We start from the raw sequence: 15,966 nt of genomic DNA on the forward strand, positions 1-15,966 counted from the left end.
GAGGCTCCGGACTGGAGAGCGTCTCTGGAGGCTCCGGACTGGAGAGCGTCTCTGGAGGCTTCGTGCCATGGATCATCACAGGAGGCTTCGTGCCATGGATCATCACTGGAGGTTTTGTGCCATGGATCATCACTGCAGAGAGGAGACGTATGGGCAGCCTGGTGTGTGGAGCTGCCACAGGGCTCACCAGGCTGGCAAGACATACAGGAGGCCTGGTTCTTGGAGCAGTCACAGGACACACCAGGCTGGGAGACATACTGGAGGCTTGGTTCTTGGCGGAGGCACCGGATACACTGGGCCGTGGAGGCGCACTGGAGGTCTCGAGCGCAGAGCCTGCACAACCCGTCCTGGCTGGATGGTTATCTTCGCCCTGCAAATGCGGGGTGCTGGCACAGGACGCACTGGGCTGTGCAGACGCACCGGAGACACAATGCACAGAGCCGGCGCAGGATATCCTGGGCCCGAAGAGACACACTGGAGACCAGGCGCGCTGAGCCGGCACCATCCGCCCTGGCTGGATGCTCACCCTAGCCCGGCAGATGCGTAAGAACGGGGAGTTGTCTCAGGTCTCCAACCTGACTCAGCCAATCTCCCGTGTGCCTCCCCCAAAAATGTTTGGGGCTGCCTCTCGTGCCTACTTCGTTGTCGTGACTCCTGGTATCGTTGTCTTCCTCCCTTGCCACTTCCGCCTGTTTCCATGGCAATGGTCTTGTCCCCTGCCATAACCTGCTCCCATGTCCAAGATGTCCTCCACTCTCTCTTCTCCCGGGCCCAGGATCCATGCTCCTCCTGGCCGCGCTGCTTGGTCCTTTGTTGGTGGGAAGTTCTGTCATGGCTGTCGTTCAAGGAAGACCAAGGTGCAGCGTTGTGAGTGTACATTTTATTTTATTTTGTCAAATGTCGCCAACAAAACAAGAAATAACAAAAATGACGGTGACGCTTACAAGGGCTATAGTGCCCCTAACAAAGATAACTCCCACAATGACAAAAGGGAAAAAAGGCTGCCTAAGTATGATTCTCAATCAGAGACGATAGACAGCTGTTCCTGATTAAGAACAATACCCGGCCAAAACATAGAAATACAAAAACATAGAAAACAGTACATAGAAATGCCCACCCAAATCACACCCTGACCAAACCAAATAGAGACATAAAAAGGCTCTCTAAGGTCAGAGCGTGACACTGGGTGTACAGAAAGTCGTGCGGTAAATATCTTAAAGTGTCGTGAAAATAATTCGTAGCCTACTGTGCTTTACAATAACTATTTTACTCACAGACTGAGTAGAAAAATTATCATGGCACTAAAAGCAATAAACAGTGGTAGAATGATTTGAACTGGTTTAGTGTATCACCCTCCTGCAGCTGAGTTAATAAATCATGTTATTAAATGTTGAAATGAGATGGAGTGTGACCTACCAAGCTCTTAAGTTCAAATATTTCCCAGAGTGTGAGTTTACAGCCTGTGTAACATGCTTGCCTAATGAAAACCTTACACTAAAGTCTTGAGTTTTGGCAATGACAAATATGACAATATTTGTGTCAAATACTCTTGACCTATATTTTCTGTCAGCCTGCAGGCTGCATGTCCTGTGCTATAGTGCAGGGGTTTTCAAACTGGAGTCCGTGGCCCTCCAAGTGTCAGCGGATATAGTGTTTTATTTTAGAATTACACTTTTTTTTTGGTGGTGGTGGTGGTGGTGGGGGGTTATGTGAAAATAATTATTTTATGAATATCACTAGCTGTAAGGGATTACCATTGTGGATACCATTGTAATGTTCTTGCGTCCAGTATGAAGGAAGTATTAGTGCAATGACTGGAAGTCTACAGGAACAATTAGCATTCTAGCTGTTCCTGTTCAGCCGACTCTGGGGAAGTAGATAAAGGGCTTCATTGTCAAAACTCTCTCTTTAATATGAAGGAAATTGCAGTAATTGGACATAATTACAGGGTTTTTTCTGTATAAAAAATTAGGCAGGACATGTAGAGTAAGTGGTCATTTTCGGGATGGAAAAACAGTATTTTCAGTGAGTGTCAACTTAAATGACCAAAACCAGATAGAAAGCATACAGAAAATATATTGATCAAATAAAATCAAATCTAGACAGTCAGGGAGAATCAAAAACAGGTATTCATGGCACATGCCCATTGATTTTCTTATAATGTTTGAGCTGAGGAACACAGCATTAGCCTTGGCAAAATGCGTAGAATTGCAGAACATTTGCTTGTCTGACAACTCTATACCAAACTGTGTAGAATTGCTGGAAATTTGCTTAAAAATAGCAACATTTTCTCACAGCTTCAATGGAAGAATTTCACTGGTTTGCCTGGGCAAGAAAAGTTTGAAAACCCCTGCTGTAGTGTATAGCCTTTGATCTATGTTTGTCCATGTATCTGCAGCCAGATGTGACTACCCTATCAGGGGGAGCTGGAAATAGAAGCCAATGCATCCGTGGGTTGGGTTTAGGGCAGGTGTCCCCAAATACATTCAGCCACGGGCCGATTTCTTAGTTGAGTGGATGGTCAGGGGTCCGGAACATAGTTATAAATTATTTGTACACTGCAAATTGACCATAATAACCTTAAACAGATATCGAATTTGACAAAAATATAATAATTTTGAACCTTGATTACACTGGGATGACCATTTTGGGGGGCCAAATGTAATCGGTCTGCCTATTGGGGGTCCCTGGTTTAGGATGTCTAGCATGTCAAAGTTACACTGCATGCCATTTGGGGGCAGTAAAGAGAATGCGTCTGCAGCACTGTATAATTTCTCAATCAGCACTGTATAATTTCTCAATCAGACATTAAATTGTCATAGCACTGACATACTACATTCATGTTGTGATGTTCTTAAGGATGATTCTTCATACTGTTTTTCTCCCTTGAAAGATACAAGGTAAGAATAAAATGCAACCCTTTTTCTGATTCGAATGTGTGTGTCACGTGATGGGGGCGTTTGCGTTTTGCTTCATATTTCATGACGTACAAGCCGAGTGCTACGCTGAATCCCTGGCAGAACGATACATACAGTATCCAATGGTTTTGTTACTAATAACCCTATAAACGAAGATCAGGTGAGTAACGTATTAAAATGTGCATGTAGTCTAAACTGCTGTCAACAAAGTACAGGAGGTAACCTGGTGGTGCACAACGTTGGCAATATGTTTACAATGATCCCCCATCCATAACATAATGTAATCTGTATTTACCGTTGTAAAAGTTATCAACAAATATTTTAAGCTATTACATAGATATTGATAGCCTAACAACTTTATTACAAAGACTTAATTGAATGTGTTCTTAAAACGAGGTTAAAGTCGTTAGAAACATTATGCAGTGGTTCCCAAACGTTTTATTCACGTACCACTTTATCACCAGGGTCAGCGCACTCTCAAATGTTTGTTGTTGTTGCCATCATTGTAAGCCTGCCACACACACACACACTATACGATGCATTTATTAAACATAAGAATGAGTGTGAGTTTTTGTCACTACCCGGTTCGTGGGAAGTAGTGACCAGAGCTCATATAATAATAATCAAGAATGTTGCTCTTTATTTAGCCATCTTACATATAAAACTTTTTGTTCATCGAAAATTGTGAATAACTCACCACCGGTTAATGAGAAAGGTGTGCTTGAAAGGATGCATATACCTCTGAAATGTTGAGTTGTACTGGAGAGAGTCTCAGTCTTAAATCATTTTCCACACACAGGCTGTGCCTGTATTTAGTTTTCATGCTCGTGAGGGCCGTGAATCCACTCTCACATAGGTACGTGGTTGCAAAGGGCATCAGTGTCTTAACAGTGTGATTTGCCAAGGCATGATATTCTGAGCACAGCCCAATCCAGAAGTCTGGCAGTGGCTTCTGATTAAATTACATTTTCACAGAACCGCTTGTTGCAATTTTGATGAGTCTCTCTTGTTCAGATATCGGTAAGTGGACTGGAGGCAGGGCATGAAAGGGGTAAGGAATCCAGTTGTTTGTGTCATCCGTTTCTGGAAAGTACCTGCGTAATAACTCACTCAGGTGCTTCACTATATCACATTTTACATTGTCCGTAAGCTTGAGTTCATTTTCCCACAAAAAAATCATACAATGATGGAAAGACCTGTGCGTTGTCCTTGTTAATGCAGACAGAGAAGAGCTCCAACTTCTTAATCATAGCCTCAATTTCCAACGTCCCTGTCTGTTGTTTGGTGGTTTCCCGGGTACGGGGGCAGTAGCTCTTAGGCTGCATCAGATTCACAACTGTCAGTGTCCATGCTAGCTGTGCTAAAAACAAATGTAGAATTACTGATGCTAGCATCTGATGTGCTTGTGGAAGCAGAACAACTTGTGTCGTCGACGGGTGTAGGTGTAGTACTGCTGGTAGTAGCAGTAGAGCTGGTATGTGTATCTATGGACGCGGGCCTTACTTTTTAAAAACAATGTATCTATTTTCGAGCAAACGGAATGAGCAGCAGTTACGTTTGGCTAAATACGGACCATTAGTGGAATTCCCGCGAGTAACTGTTAGTGTGATTGGATGCTAATTATTTGACGAGGCTACCTGTATTTGACATGGTTGTTATTTCGCTAAACACTAGATGGTTGAATTTTATTTTTGGCAGTGAAACGAGGCTACTCAGGCGAGAGAGAACCTCAATCAAATGTACAGCCCCGTTTGAAAATATAAGTGGACTGTTTGAAAATGTGAAGAATTATATATATTTTTGAAATATTGTGAATCACATTTTTATTTGGCGTATACCCCCGGTGGCATTGTGCGCACAAAATGTTGGGAATACCTGATCTACAGGGTTATAAAAGTGTGCTGTATAAAGTATATCCATGTAGATGGCATGTCAATGTGACATGCACTTTTTGCATAGCTGTGTGGTTACTTAGGCAATACCACGTATTCCTCTCTCCTAGTCAGTTTCTTGTATGACCAGTTCATACTATTAACATAGCCATAGAGATCTGTACTCTAAAACCCTGTTAGGGTTTAATATTTAATAGAATATACAAATGTTCCATCCCGAGAATAAATAACTTTTCTCCCGGGTAACCGCATTAAACTGTTTGGATTTGATTGGAGCTTTGATCGACACGACAATTCTACCTAAACCTGATGAGCCCTACATTAAAGACAGTTTATGAGCCCAAGACCAAAAAAAGGCCAAGTGATTGTTCCTTTATCCAATACATAGCCTATGATATGGCTACCAGACATATCAAAACAGACATGTATAAAAAGCCAAAGATGTAGCTATATATGCTCTCTTGGTTAAATAATTGAAACTAGGGTCACGTATACTTCATATGGGGGAAGGGATGCTTCTCTGCATCTCTGCTAAAATCTGGCTAAAAGATTGAAATGAATGGGAGTCTTACTCAGTACATTTAGTTATTGCTTGCTTTTCTAAAGTCTACCAACCTTGCCACCTAAGATAGAGTAGCTAGCTTGTATAACTAACTTGATTTATAGAATGAAATGGCTTCTTGGTAGCTAGTGATGAGGTTGGGAGATTGGAAACCTATCGGCTAGCTAAAGCAAACTTCATAAAATTGCTATGTGGCTAGTAGTATTACAGAGATACATTTAAAAAAGTGATTTTAATTTTAAACAGGACAAATCTGAGGGGGACGTGTCCCTATGACCCCTATGGGCATGAATCCGCAAGTCCTGCACCAGCATTGCATGTTCTCTCCCAGCTTCATGGTTTGAATGAGGTGCGTAATTAAAGTCTATATAATACAACGTTATACAGTCCAGTTAAGTTATACGGTCCAGTTAAGTTATACAGTCCAGTTAAGTTATACAGTCCAAAATCAAAATTATTAGCCTACTGGAGCTTGTTTCAAGAAGCTAGGCAGATGTCGCACACAGCACTACTTCACAGGAGAGACATTTGAACATACAGTACCTGTCAAAAGTTTGGACACACCTACATTCATTCAAGGGGTTTTCTTTATTTTTACTAGTTTCTACATTTGTAGAATAGTGAAGATATCAAAACTATGAAATAAAACATATGGAATCATGTACTAACCAAAGAAGTGTTAACTAAATCCAAATATATTTGAGATTATTCAAGGTAGCCACCCTTTGCCTTGATGACAGTTTTGCACACTGTTGGCATTCTCCTAACAGTCTTGCCAAAACTGTAGTTTGTTAACAAGAAATTTGTGGAGTGGTTGAAAAACAAGTTTTAATGACTCCAACCTAAAGTGTATGTTATCTTCTGACTTCAATTGTATGTTGAAAACATTTTTGGGAGATGCGATAGATCACTGGGGATCATTCAATATTCTCTTTTGTTGTTTGATGGAAAAAAAACATCTACATTTAAATGGTGTAAATATTCATTTACATATAGTCGCACGGAAAGTTTCCACCTCTGAATATTCCCCCAAATGTGCAACCCTAATACAAACGATTTTCATCACTTTGCTACAGACAAATTGTAAATTATTTTTCCAGAATAAGTTTTCATCAATTAGAACTCAGAGGAATCCAGTGGATGTGACTTGTTCCATTTCATTCCCACCAATTGAGAGAGATATTTCTTAGTAGTGAATAAAGTAAAGTTGGATTTAAAAAAAAACACAGTTTAAAGATAAACAAATGATCTGGACCATTCAGAAATGACTGAATCAAAATTATTGTGTGATAAAATTGGTATTATCAGCAAAGAGCATGTGAAGTATGGTAGAAGACGCAGTGGCATGGTCATTGATATAGATTAGGAATAACAAAGGTCAGATTATCCAACCCTGTGACACACCACAGGATAGCTTGGCCCTGGTAGATGCACATCCATTTGCATAAACACATTGTTCTCTATCATAAACATAACCAATTACATGTATGATCATGAAAACCGTAATAATGCAATTTAGAAAGTCATATTTCATGATCAATCATGTCAAACACTGGATAAATCTAAAAAGATGCCAAGAGCGTATTCATTATTTTCAAGGGCTGTAAAACTTCTTATCCCCAAGTTGCAAAAGAGCCATATCTGTGGAGTAGTTTTCACAAAAATATAAAAAGATTATAGGTTCAAAAGATCATAGGTTCAACTCACTGACGCCATGCCACAATAAGGAAATAAATGTGTTTGCATGATTAATTCCTAAGCAAATGTCCTATCTGTGTTTTGGAGTTCAAAAGAGAAAATAAGGTAGCAGTCTTATTGCAACGTTCAGTGAAAACCTCCAAGAAACCTATAATGTATGTTCTCATTTACGCTAATAAAACCTCCCAGGAAAACTTTCAGGGAACCATAGTAAAACGTTCTCAGTATCTCCCTCAAACCCCCAAAAAATGAAGGTGAATTGTTCACTTCCGTTCTCAGAACGTTTTAAAAACGTTTCGTTTTACAGGTCAGGAAATGTATGGCTTCGTTCTCAGAACCAATAGGAAACCAAAAATGTGTCTTCCCACAACTTCTAAGGAATCAAATGTGCTAGCTGGGTCTTGACTTTAACTGACTTTTTCTATCAAAAGGGGACTAGGTGGGCCTGGTATGATGGCTGAAGAAGACTGCTGTGCCTCAGCAGATGAGGGAGCGAAGAGTGGACCACACGCCCCTAGTAGTGCTGAAGAGAAGGGAGAAGAAGCAGGAAAACTGGAAGGCAGCTGTTTCACACCAACTAAAAAGCAGTGCACATGCAGCTCAGAGCGAGCCAAGGCCCATGTTCTGGGGTTCATCCCCACCCTAATTGGCTACCAACTCAGAGACTGGATCCTGGTTGACGTCATGTTTGGGTTGATAGTGGGCATCCTGCTGGTGCCCCAGTCCATCGCCTACTCTCTGCTGGCGGGCCAAGACTCTATCTACGGCCTCTACACCTCCTTCTACTCCAGCATCATCTATACCCTGCTTGGCACCTCACGCCACATCTCTGTGGGCATCTTCGGGTGCTGTGCCTGCTGGTGGGCCAGGTGGTGGACAGGGAGCTGGCCCTTCCAGGGTACCTCACAGAGAGTCGCGGTAACAACACTAGACTGGACCTGGGGAACACTACTGTAAAAAGTAAACACAGAGCTAGGCCTGCTGGTTAGGGTAATGGTCTCAGCCTTATGTGTGTTGGGGGGAACTTAGAGAGCCCAGGCCTTAGAGCTGGGCTAGGCTTTACATGGACCTGGCATCCTACAAGGACCTGCAGACCCAGCCTGGGGTGGCCATCTTCCGCTACGAGGCGCCCATCTACTACGCCAACCAGAGCCTGTTCAAGACGGCCCTGTACCGCTGCCTGGGCCTGAACCCCGTCAAGGAGAAGGCCAAGCAGAGGAAGCTGTAGAAACAGAGGACGAAACTGCAAGAAGTAGCCATGACAGCAGGAGAGGAGGACAGGACTAAGATTAATAAAGAGACGGAGTTGACCACCGCCACCAAAATCTTCCTACCAAATCAAGTCAACTTTCACTCTGTGGTTATAGACTGCAGCCCGGTGCTGTTTCTGGACACAGCAGGGGTGAATGCATTGAAGGATGTCTGTAAGGATTATAAGGAGTTGGGACACCAGGTGTTCCTGGCCCAGTGTAATACCTCAGTACTGGAGTCACTGGACAGAGGTGGCTACTACCCTAAGGAAGAGAAGGAAAACATGTTTCTCACCATTAGCAATGCCGTCCACTACTCACAGAGCCTCTCATCTCAAAATGGAGAATGTGACACGTCATGTTAACAGCTTTAAAGATTGTATAGCTACAGAAATATATCTTAATACTAATGTAGGGTTGCACAATTCTGGGAAGTCCCTGGTTTTCTTGAAATCCCAGTTTGAGGATTCCCGGAATCAGAAGGGAACAGGCAGGAAATCCTGAATCCTCCAACCAGGATTTCTGGGGAAACCAGGGAATTTATTTAAAGTTCCCGGGATTTTGCAACCCTACTTAATACACAACATATACACTGAGTGTACAAAACATTAGGAACACCCGCTCTTTACATGACAGCCTGTCCAGGTGAAGCTATGATCCCTTATTGATGTTACCTTCAATCAGTGTTTAAAGAAGGATTTTTAAGCCCTTTGAGACAATTGATACATGAGCTGTGTTCGAATACTCACACTAACCACACTAACCATACTATTTGTGACATGAATTGAGTATATAGTATGCTTATTCGTCATAGTATAGATATAGTTAGTATGCCAAAAGTTCCCGAATGTAGTACTAAATTTGCCAAAATACGTAGTATACATGCAATGTACACTTTCTGTGCATTTAGGGCCCATAATGCAATTGTTCAGAAGATGGGTGTAATAGATTATTAGTAATAACTAATAATGCCAAATGTTAAGAAAATGTTGATCAATGTAATAAAGTAATGACTTTTCAAATAAGTTATGTTGGCTGACAATTTATTAGCTACGCTGTCCTTACAAACTGCATAGCATTACAGCAGTATGTACCGATATGTTAGCTAGTTACCTAACGTTAGTTGGCTACTAATACATCGAACTTGCCAGGCATAATATTAACTATCTAACTACCAAACGTTTATTGACTTTAATATTCACATAATTCTTACCTAATTGGTATAGTCGTTGAGCGTTTCATTGGACATGGTTAATTCTGTCTATCTACTCCTATTTCAGAACACTCTCGTGCAGAATAACTGATGAATTTACGAATGCTCAACACTTGTAGAATATGGCTGGTGTCAGTAAATGTAAAAAATAGCGTAATTAAATTGTTGCCAGCAGCAGAGTTAGTCATCAATGCTCTGGATGACAGGAAAACAGCCTAACCAGCTCTGCTAGGGTGAGTAAAATGATCAGTGAGGTGCGCTCTCATTTGTATGAGGAAGTAGCTAGCCAACGTTCGCCAGTTAGCTTGGGTGCTTGACTGCCGTTGAACGCTCGGATCACCTCTACTCCTCGGCTAGAGTGTCCAGGGTGCGCTCCGAGAGCGAAAAGTTCTGAATTTACAAAAGGACAACCTGACAACGCTCTGGATTTATGAACACCCAGAGCGCACTCTGGCACCCCAGATTGAATTTACGAACACAACGAAATCGTAAAATGTCTAGCTAGTCATTTGTTATACTACCAAGACGTTGCATAGCAACAGCATCAACTTCCAGTAGACAGGCAAATCTCTAGTATGCTCAACTGGAAGGATACTGTTGGTTTACAGTATACTAAAATGAAGTAATAGTATGTGGTATATACACTCATTAAGTATGTAGTATACAGTATGTTAGTATGGGTATTCGAACACAGCTATGGAATGTGTATGTGTGCCATTCAGAGGGTGAATGGGCAAGACAAAAGGTTTGCGTGCCTTTGAACATGGTATGTGTCTAGAACTGCGACGCTGTTGGGTTTTTCACTCAACCGTTTCTGTGTGTATCAAGAATGGTCCACCGCCCAAAGGGCATCCAGCCAACTTGACACAACTGTGAGAAGCATTGGAGTCAACATGGGCCAGCATCCCTGTCGAATAACCTCACTGCAACTCCCCTCCAAGTCTCCGACCACTACCTTGTATCCTTTTCCCTCTTGCTCTCATCCAACACTTCCCACACTGCCCCTGCTCGGATGGTATCGCGCCGTCCCAATCTTCGCTCTCTCTCCCCCGCTACTCTCTCCTCTTCCATCCTATCATCTCTTCCCTCTGCTCAAACCTTCTCCAACCTATCTCCTGATTCTGCCTCCTCAACCCTCCTCTCCTCCCTTTCTGCATCCCTTGATTCTCTATGTCCCCTATCCTCCAGGCCGGCTCGGTCCTTCCCTCCTGCTCCGTGGCTCGACGACTCATTGCGAGCTCACAGAACAGGGCTCCGGGCAGCCGAGCGGAAATGGAGGAAAACTCGCCTCCCTGCAGACCTGGCATCCTTTCACTCCCTCCTCTCTACATTTTCCTCTTCTGTCTCTGCTGCTAAAGCCACTTTCTACCACTCTAAAGTCCAAGCATCTGCCTCTAACCCTAGGAAGCTCTTTGCCACCTTCTCCTCCCTCCTGAATCCTCCTCCCCTCCCCCTCCTCCCTCTCTGCAGATGACTTCGTCAACCATTTTGAAAAGAAGGTCGACGACATCCGATCCTCGTTTGCTAAGTCAAACGACACCGCTGGTTCTGCTCACACTGCCCTACCCTGTGCTCTGACCTCTTTCTCCCCTCTCTCTCCAGATGAAATCTCGCGTCTTGTGACGGCCGGCCGCCCAACAACCTGCCCGCTTGACCCTATTCCCTCCTCTCTTCTCCAGACCATTTCCGGAGACCTTCTCCCTTACCTCACCTCGCTCATCAACTCATCCCTGACCGCTGGCTACGTCCCTTCTGTCTTCAAGAGAGCGAGAGTTGCACCCCTTCTGAAAAAACCTACACTCGATCCCTCCGATGTCAACAACTACAGACCAGTATCCCTTCTTTCTTTTCTCTCCAAAACTCTTGAACGTGCCGTCCTTGGCCAGCTCTCCCGCTATCTCTCTCAGAATGACCTTCTTGATCCAAATCAGTCAGGTTTCAAGACTAGTCATTCAACTGAGACTGCTCTTCTCTGTATCACGGAGGCCCTCCGCACTGCTAAAGCTAACTCTCTCTCCTCTGCTCTCATCCTTCTAGACCTATCGGCTGCCTTCGATACTGTGAACCATCAGATCCTCCTCTCCACCCTCTCCGAGTTGGGCATCTCCGGCGCGGCCCACGCTTGGATTGCGTCCTACCTGACAGGTCGCTCCTACCAGGTGGCGTGGCGAGAATCTGTCTCCTCACCACGCGCTCTCACCACTGGCGTCCCCCAGGGCTCTGTTCTAGGCCCTCTCCTATTCTCGCTATACACCAAGTCACTTGGCTCTGTCATAACCTCACATGGTCTCTCCTATCATTGCTATGCAGACGACACACAATTAATCTTCTCCTTTCCCCTTCTGATGACCAGGTGGCGAATCGCATCTCTGCATGTCTGGCAGACATATCAGTGTGGATGACGGATCACCACCTCAAGCTGAACCTCGGCAAGACGGAGCTGCTCTTCCTCCCGGGGAAGGACTGCCTGTTCCATGATCTCGCCATCACGGTTGACAACTCCATTGTGTCCTCCTCCCAGAGCACTAAGAACCTTGGCGTGATCCTGGACAACACCCTGTCGTTCTCAACTAACATCAAGGCGGTGGCCCGTTCCTGTAGGTTCATGCTCTACAACATCCGCAGAGTACGACCCTGCCTCACACAGGAAGCAGCGCAGGTCCTAATCCAGGCACTTGTCATCTCCCGTCTGGATTACTGCAACTCGCTGTTGGCTGGGCTCCCTGCCTGTGCCATTAAACCCCTACAACTCATCCAGAACGCCGCAGCCCGTCTGGTGTTCAACCTTCCCAAGTTCTCTCACGTCACCCCGCTCCTCCGCTCTCTCCACTGGCTTCCAGTTGAAGCTCGCATCCGCTACAAGACCATGGTGCTTGCCTACGGAGCTGTGAGGGGAACGGCACCTCAGTACCTCCAGGCTCTGATCAGGCCCTACACCCAAACAAGGGCACTGCGTTCATCCACCTCTGGCCTGCTCGCCTCCCTACCACTGAGGAAGTACAGTTCCCGCGCAGCCCAGTCAAAACTGTTCGCTGCTCTGGCCCCCCAATGGTGGAACAAACTCCCTCACGACGCCAGGACAGCGGAGTCAATCACCACCTTCCGGAGACACCTGAAACCCCACCTCTTTCAGGAATACCTAGGATAGGATAAAGTAATCCTTCTCACCCCCCTTAAAAGATTTAGATGCACTATTGTAAAGTGGCTGTTCCACTGGATGTCTTAAGGTGAACGCACCAATTTGTAAGTCGCTCTGGATAAGAGCGTCTGCTAAATGACTTAAATGTAATGTAAATGAATGCTTTCGACACCTTGTAGAGTATTCTGAGGGATAGAAGTACAACTCAATATTAGGGAGCTGTTCCTAATGTTTTGTCTTATTCAGTGTACATATACAGTATCTATCTCAAACTACATAAAACACAACCAATATTGTTATTGTGCCATACAGGAACATGTGTAAATGTATCCAAGATGCTGTGCCTTTTTCTAGACACTTTTTGCAAGACTACAGATTCTTTGATTTGAAAGTTGAATGTCATGTTTACAGTACAGCTACACAGCGTAACATTTTGAGAAAATATTGTTAGACTGTGGACCAAAAATGAACTTTCTGTTACAATCTCATCTAAGATATAAGCCATTGTCATGCTTTAGGACAATAGCAATGTTCTGAGATGGTTTTGGTCCATGATTTAACACCACATTTATTGATCCATGTTTGGTTCTTGTGCAAACAGTGGGAATGTTACTGTTGTTGAATTTGTTTAGCCTTTTTTATTTTAATTCATTTAGGCAAGTCCGTTAAGAACGAATTCTTATTTACAATGACGGCCTACCCCGGCCAAACCCTATCCCGGACAATGCTATGCCAATTGTACACCACCCTATGGGACTCCAAATCATGTGCCAGTTTTGATACAGTCTGGAATCAAACCAGGGTTTGTAGTGGCATCTCTAGCACTGAGATGAAGTGCGTTAGGCCGCTGCGCTACTAGGGGAGCCTTTGTTACTCTGGCAAAAATAGAGCTGCCGTCAATAAGATGAATGGTCATAGAGTCACTGAAGATGTCTGTTTTGAATACCATATAAGATTGTCAGTCTTATGTAGCTTAGGAAATGATACATGATTGTTTTTTTTGACCTGCAACATGTTGAAGCAGTGATTGATATTGTGTTGTCTTAGCTTTTTGGAACCAAACTATTTACATTCAAGATGAATGAGATTGTAAGAAGTTCATTGACATAGATCATAATATATATATATTTTTTTTTACAGGCTGATGACTATGTTGATCGTACTCTTGATCACATTAACGAACCAAAAAATGCTGTGTCGTTATAATGCTATTACTATATATCAATGTCATTGTTTTTCTTTTTCAGATACGCTGTTATGATTGCATTCCATTTCCTATTTTCTTTGAATGCTTTAATTCCTGGAATACATGAATAGGTGCAATGATGAATGTATTGAAGCCAGTCAGGAATAACATTGCAATGAGTTGCGATGTTCTCTCACCTAGATGACTATGCAAAATCCAATGTTTACTGAAGCCTTTACAGGGGAGTCTGTATTCTCGCAACGTCCATATTATTGTGTTGAATTTGAAGGATGGTGTGGGGATGAATTTTAAAAAGCCCTGCCATGCCCTCCTCTAGTTACAAGCATGATTCATGGATTTAGCTTATTAAAATGTACTTTTTACACAGTACAGAGTTCTCATACCCCTTTACTATAAAGAAAACTAACACACGTGTTTCTGTGTAGATGATGAGTTCATAGTGTACAGACAGATTGGCAGGCGTCCTGAGGGGGGTGTACTGCAAGAGGAGTTATTTGGCCGGTAGGGCTACTCAATGTGACCCCTGCCCTGAATGGGAGTAGTGAAGGGCAGTCAGGTCCAAGACGAGGTGAAAAATGCCTCCATTGGCCAATTACAGCCTTCCGGACTGCTGCTCAGTGACACTCAGAATCCTCCACTCCAGCCAGTTTAGGCCATGCCAGAAGTTTTAATTTACTGAGAACGTTTCAGTTTTATATCAGAAAGATTTGGTGATACCAGTTCAAAAACAAAGCTTTATTTAAAAAAATATATAATTCTATATAGTTTGTGCTTTCAGGGTTTGATGCCTTAATGCTTTATTTTTATTTATTTTCAATGTATGTTTTTACTGTTGTTTAGCGATAGACGTATACAGTATTAATGGTTGCATTTGACTGAACTTGTAATCAGTGCTGGTAGAGTGTAACCTTTTATTTTGTTGTAGTTGCAAAATATTTTTTTTGCGTGTAGAATATAGAGACATTCAATGTTGAGATAATTATAAGGGAAACATCTATTACTGAGAATTGTAATGTCCTCTTGTACTTTCAAGTGCCTCTGAGATTGTTTTATATCATGTTTTATGAAGTCCTGACTGTCCCTGTATTTACGTACACCAGTCTTTTGCTCTTTGATTTTCCCATAAGCAAAATGAGCTGAAAAGACTTCAAATAAGTAATTTCCAGATGTTGAAGTTAGGTTCTGAATGAGGTGAAAAGACGTATTTTCCGGACGTTGACTTATTATTCAACTTTCAGTCTGACCCGAAAATGAACCTGATGGACATTGGAAATGTGTTTTTTTGGTCATTAAATGGTCATACATTTCGACTGCACATACATTCTCAATGAAGTTTGCATTATATCACGATAACTTTTAAATCCATGTAATATAGAAAGAGGAGCCAACTGAAGATTGCAACATAGAATATGTATTATTGCTCCCATCTGTTACATGCACTTGTTGGCTTTTTCAAAAGCTTTAAGGCCCTCCATGCTCTCTTTTTATTACTTTGTTAAATCATCACTGTCTAATAAATCACTGTTTTATTTCATGAAATTAACTCCATGTATATTTTGTATCATTTATTTAGCTGAGCCTCCTTTTGGCATTGAAATGCTCAGTGATTATGTTGGCGTGTTACCAATTTAAATATATTTACATACAAAGCCCACATTGGCAGATTGGATCGTCTAGATTCCAGAGCAGGGGTCTCCAACCCTATTCTTGGAGAGCTAACCTGTAGGTTTTCACTCCAACCCCAGTTGTAACTCAATTCAGTTTTTCGACCAGCTGATTATTAAAATCAGGTGTCATAGATTAGTGTTGGTGTGAATCCACAGGAGGGTAGCTCTGTAGGAATGGTGTCGGAGATCCCTGCTCTATAGCCTACCCCGCCTACCCCTTCAAAGTAGGAGACATATGCAAATAAAAGATGACTGGTCATCGGTCAGAATAATCATATTAAATTGCGATGTCATGCTGTGGGCTTAAACTCCATCCCACCTGAACAGGCTGAAATTACAGGCATGTTTTTTTCACTTAAAGGGCATTACCTTCATTTTCACAATTTTTGTTTTATTTTGACCTCGTAGTGCGGGTAGGAG

General features: G+C 42.8%; 1 pseudogene; it reads left to right on the forward strand.

The window, feature by feature from the left end:
* The first annotated feature begins 2,992 nt into the window (after nt 1-2,992).
* Nucleotides 2,993-10,942, forward strand: LOC115131133 (sulfate transporter-like; annotated as a pseudogene).
* The last annotated feature ends 5,024 nt before the right edge of the window (nt 10,943-15,966 follow it).

This window comes from Oncorhynchus nerka, linkage group LG6, assembly GCF_034236695.1.
Source record: "Oncorhynchus nerka isolate Pitt River linkage group LG6, Oner_Uvic_2.0, whole genome shotgun sequence".
NCBI lineage: Eukaryota > Metazoa > Chordata > Actinopteri > Salmoniformes > Salmonidae > Oncorhynchus > Oncorhynchus nerka.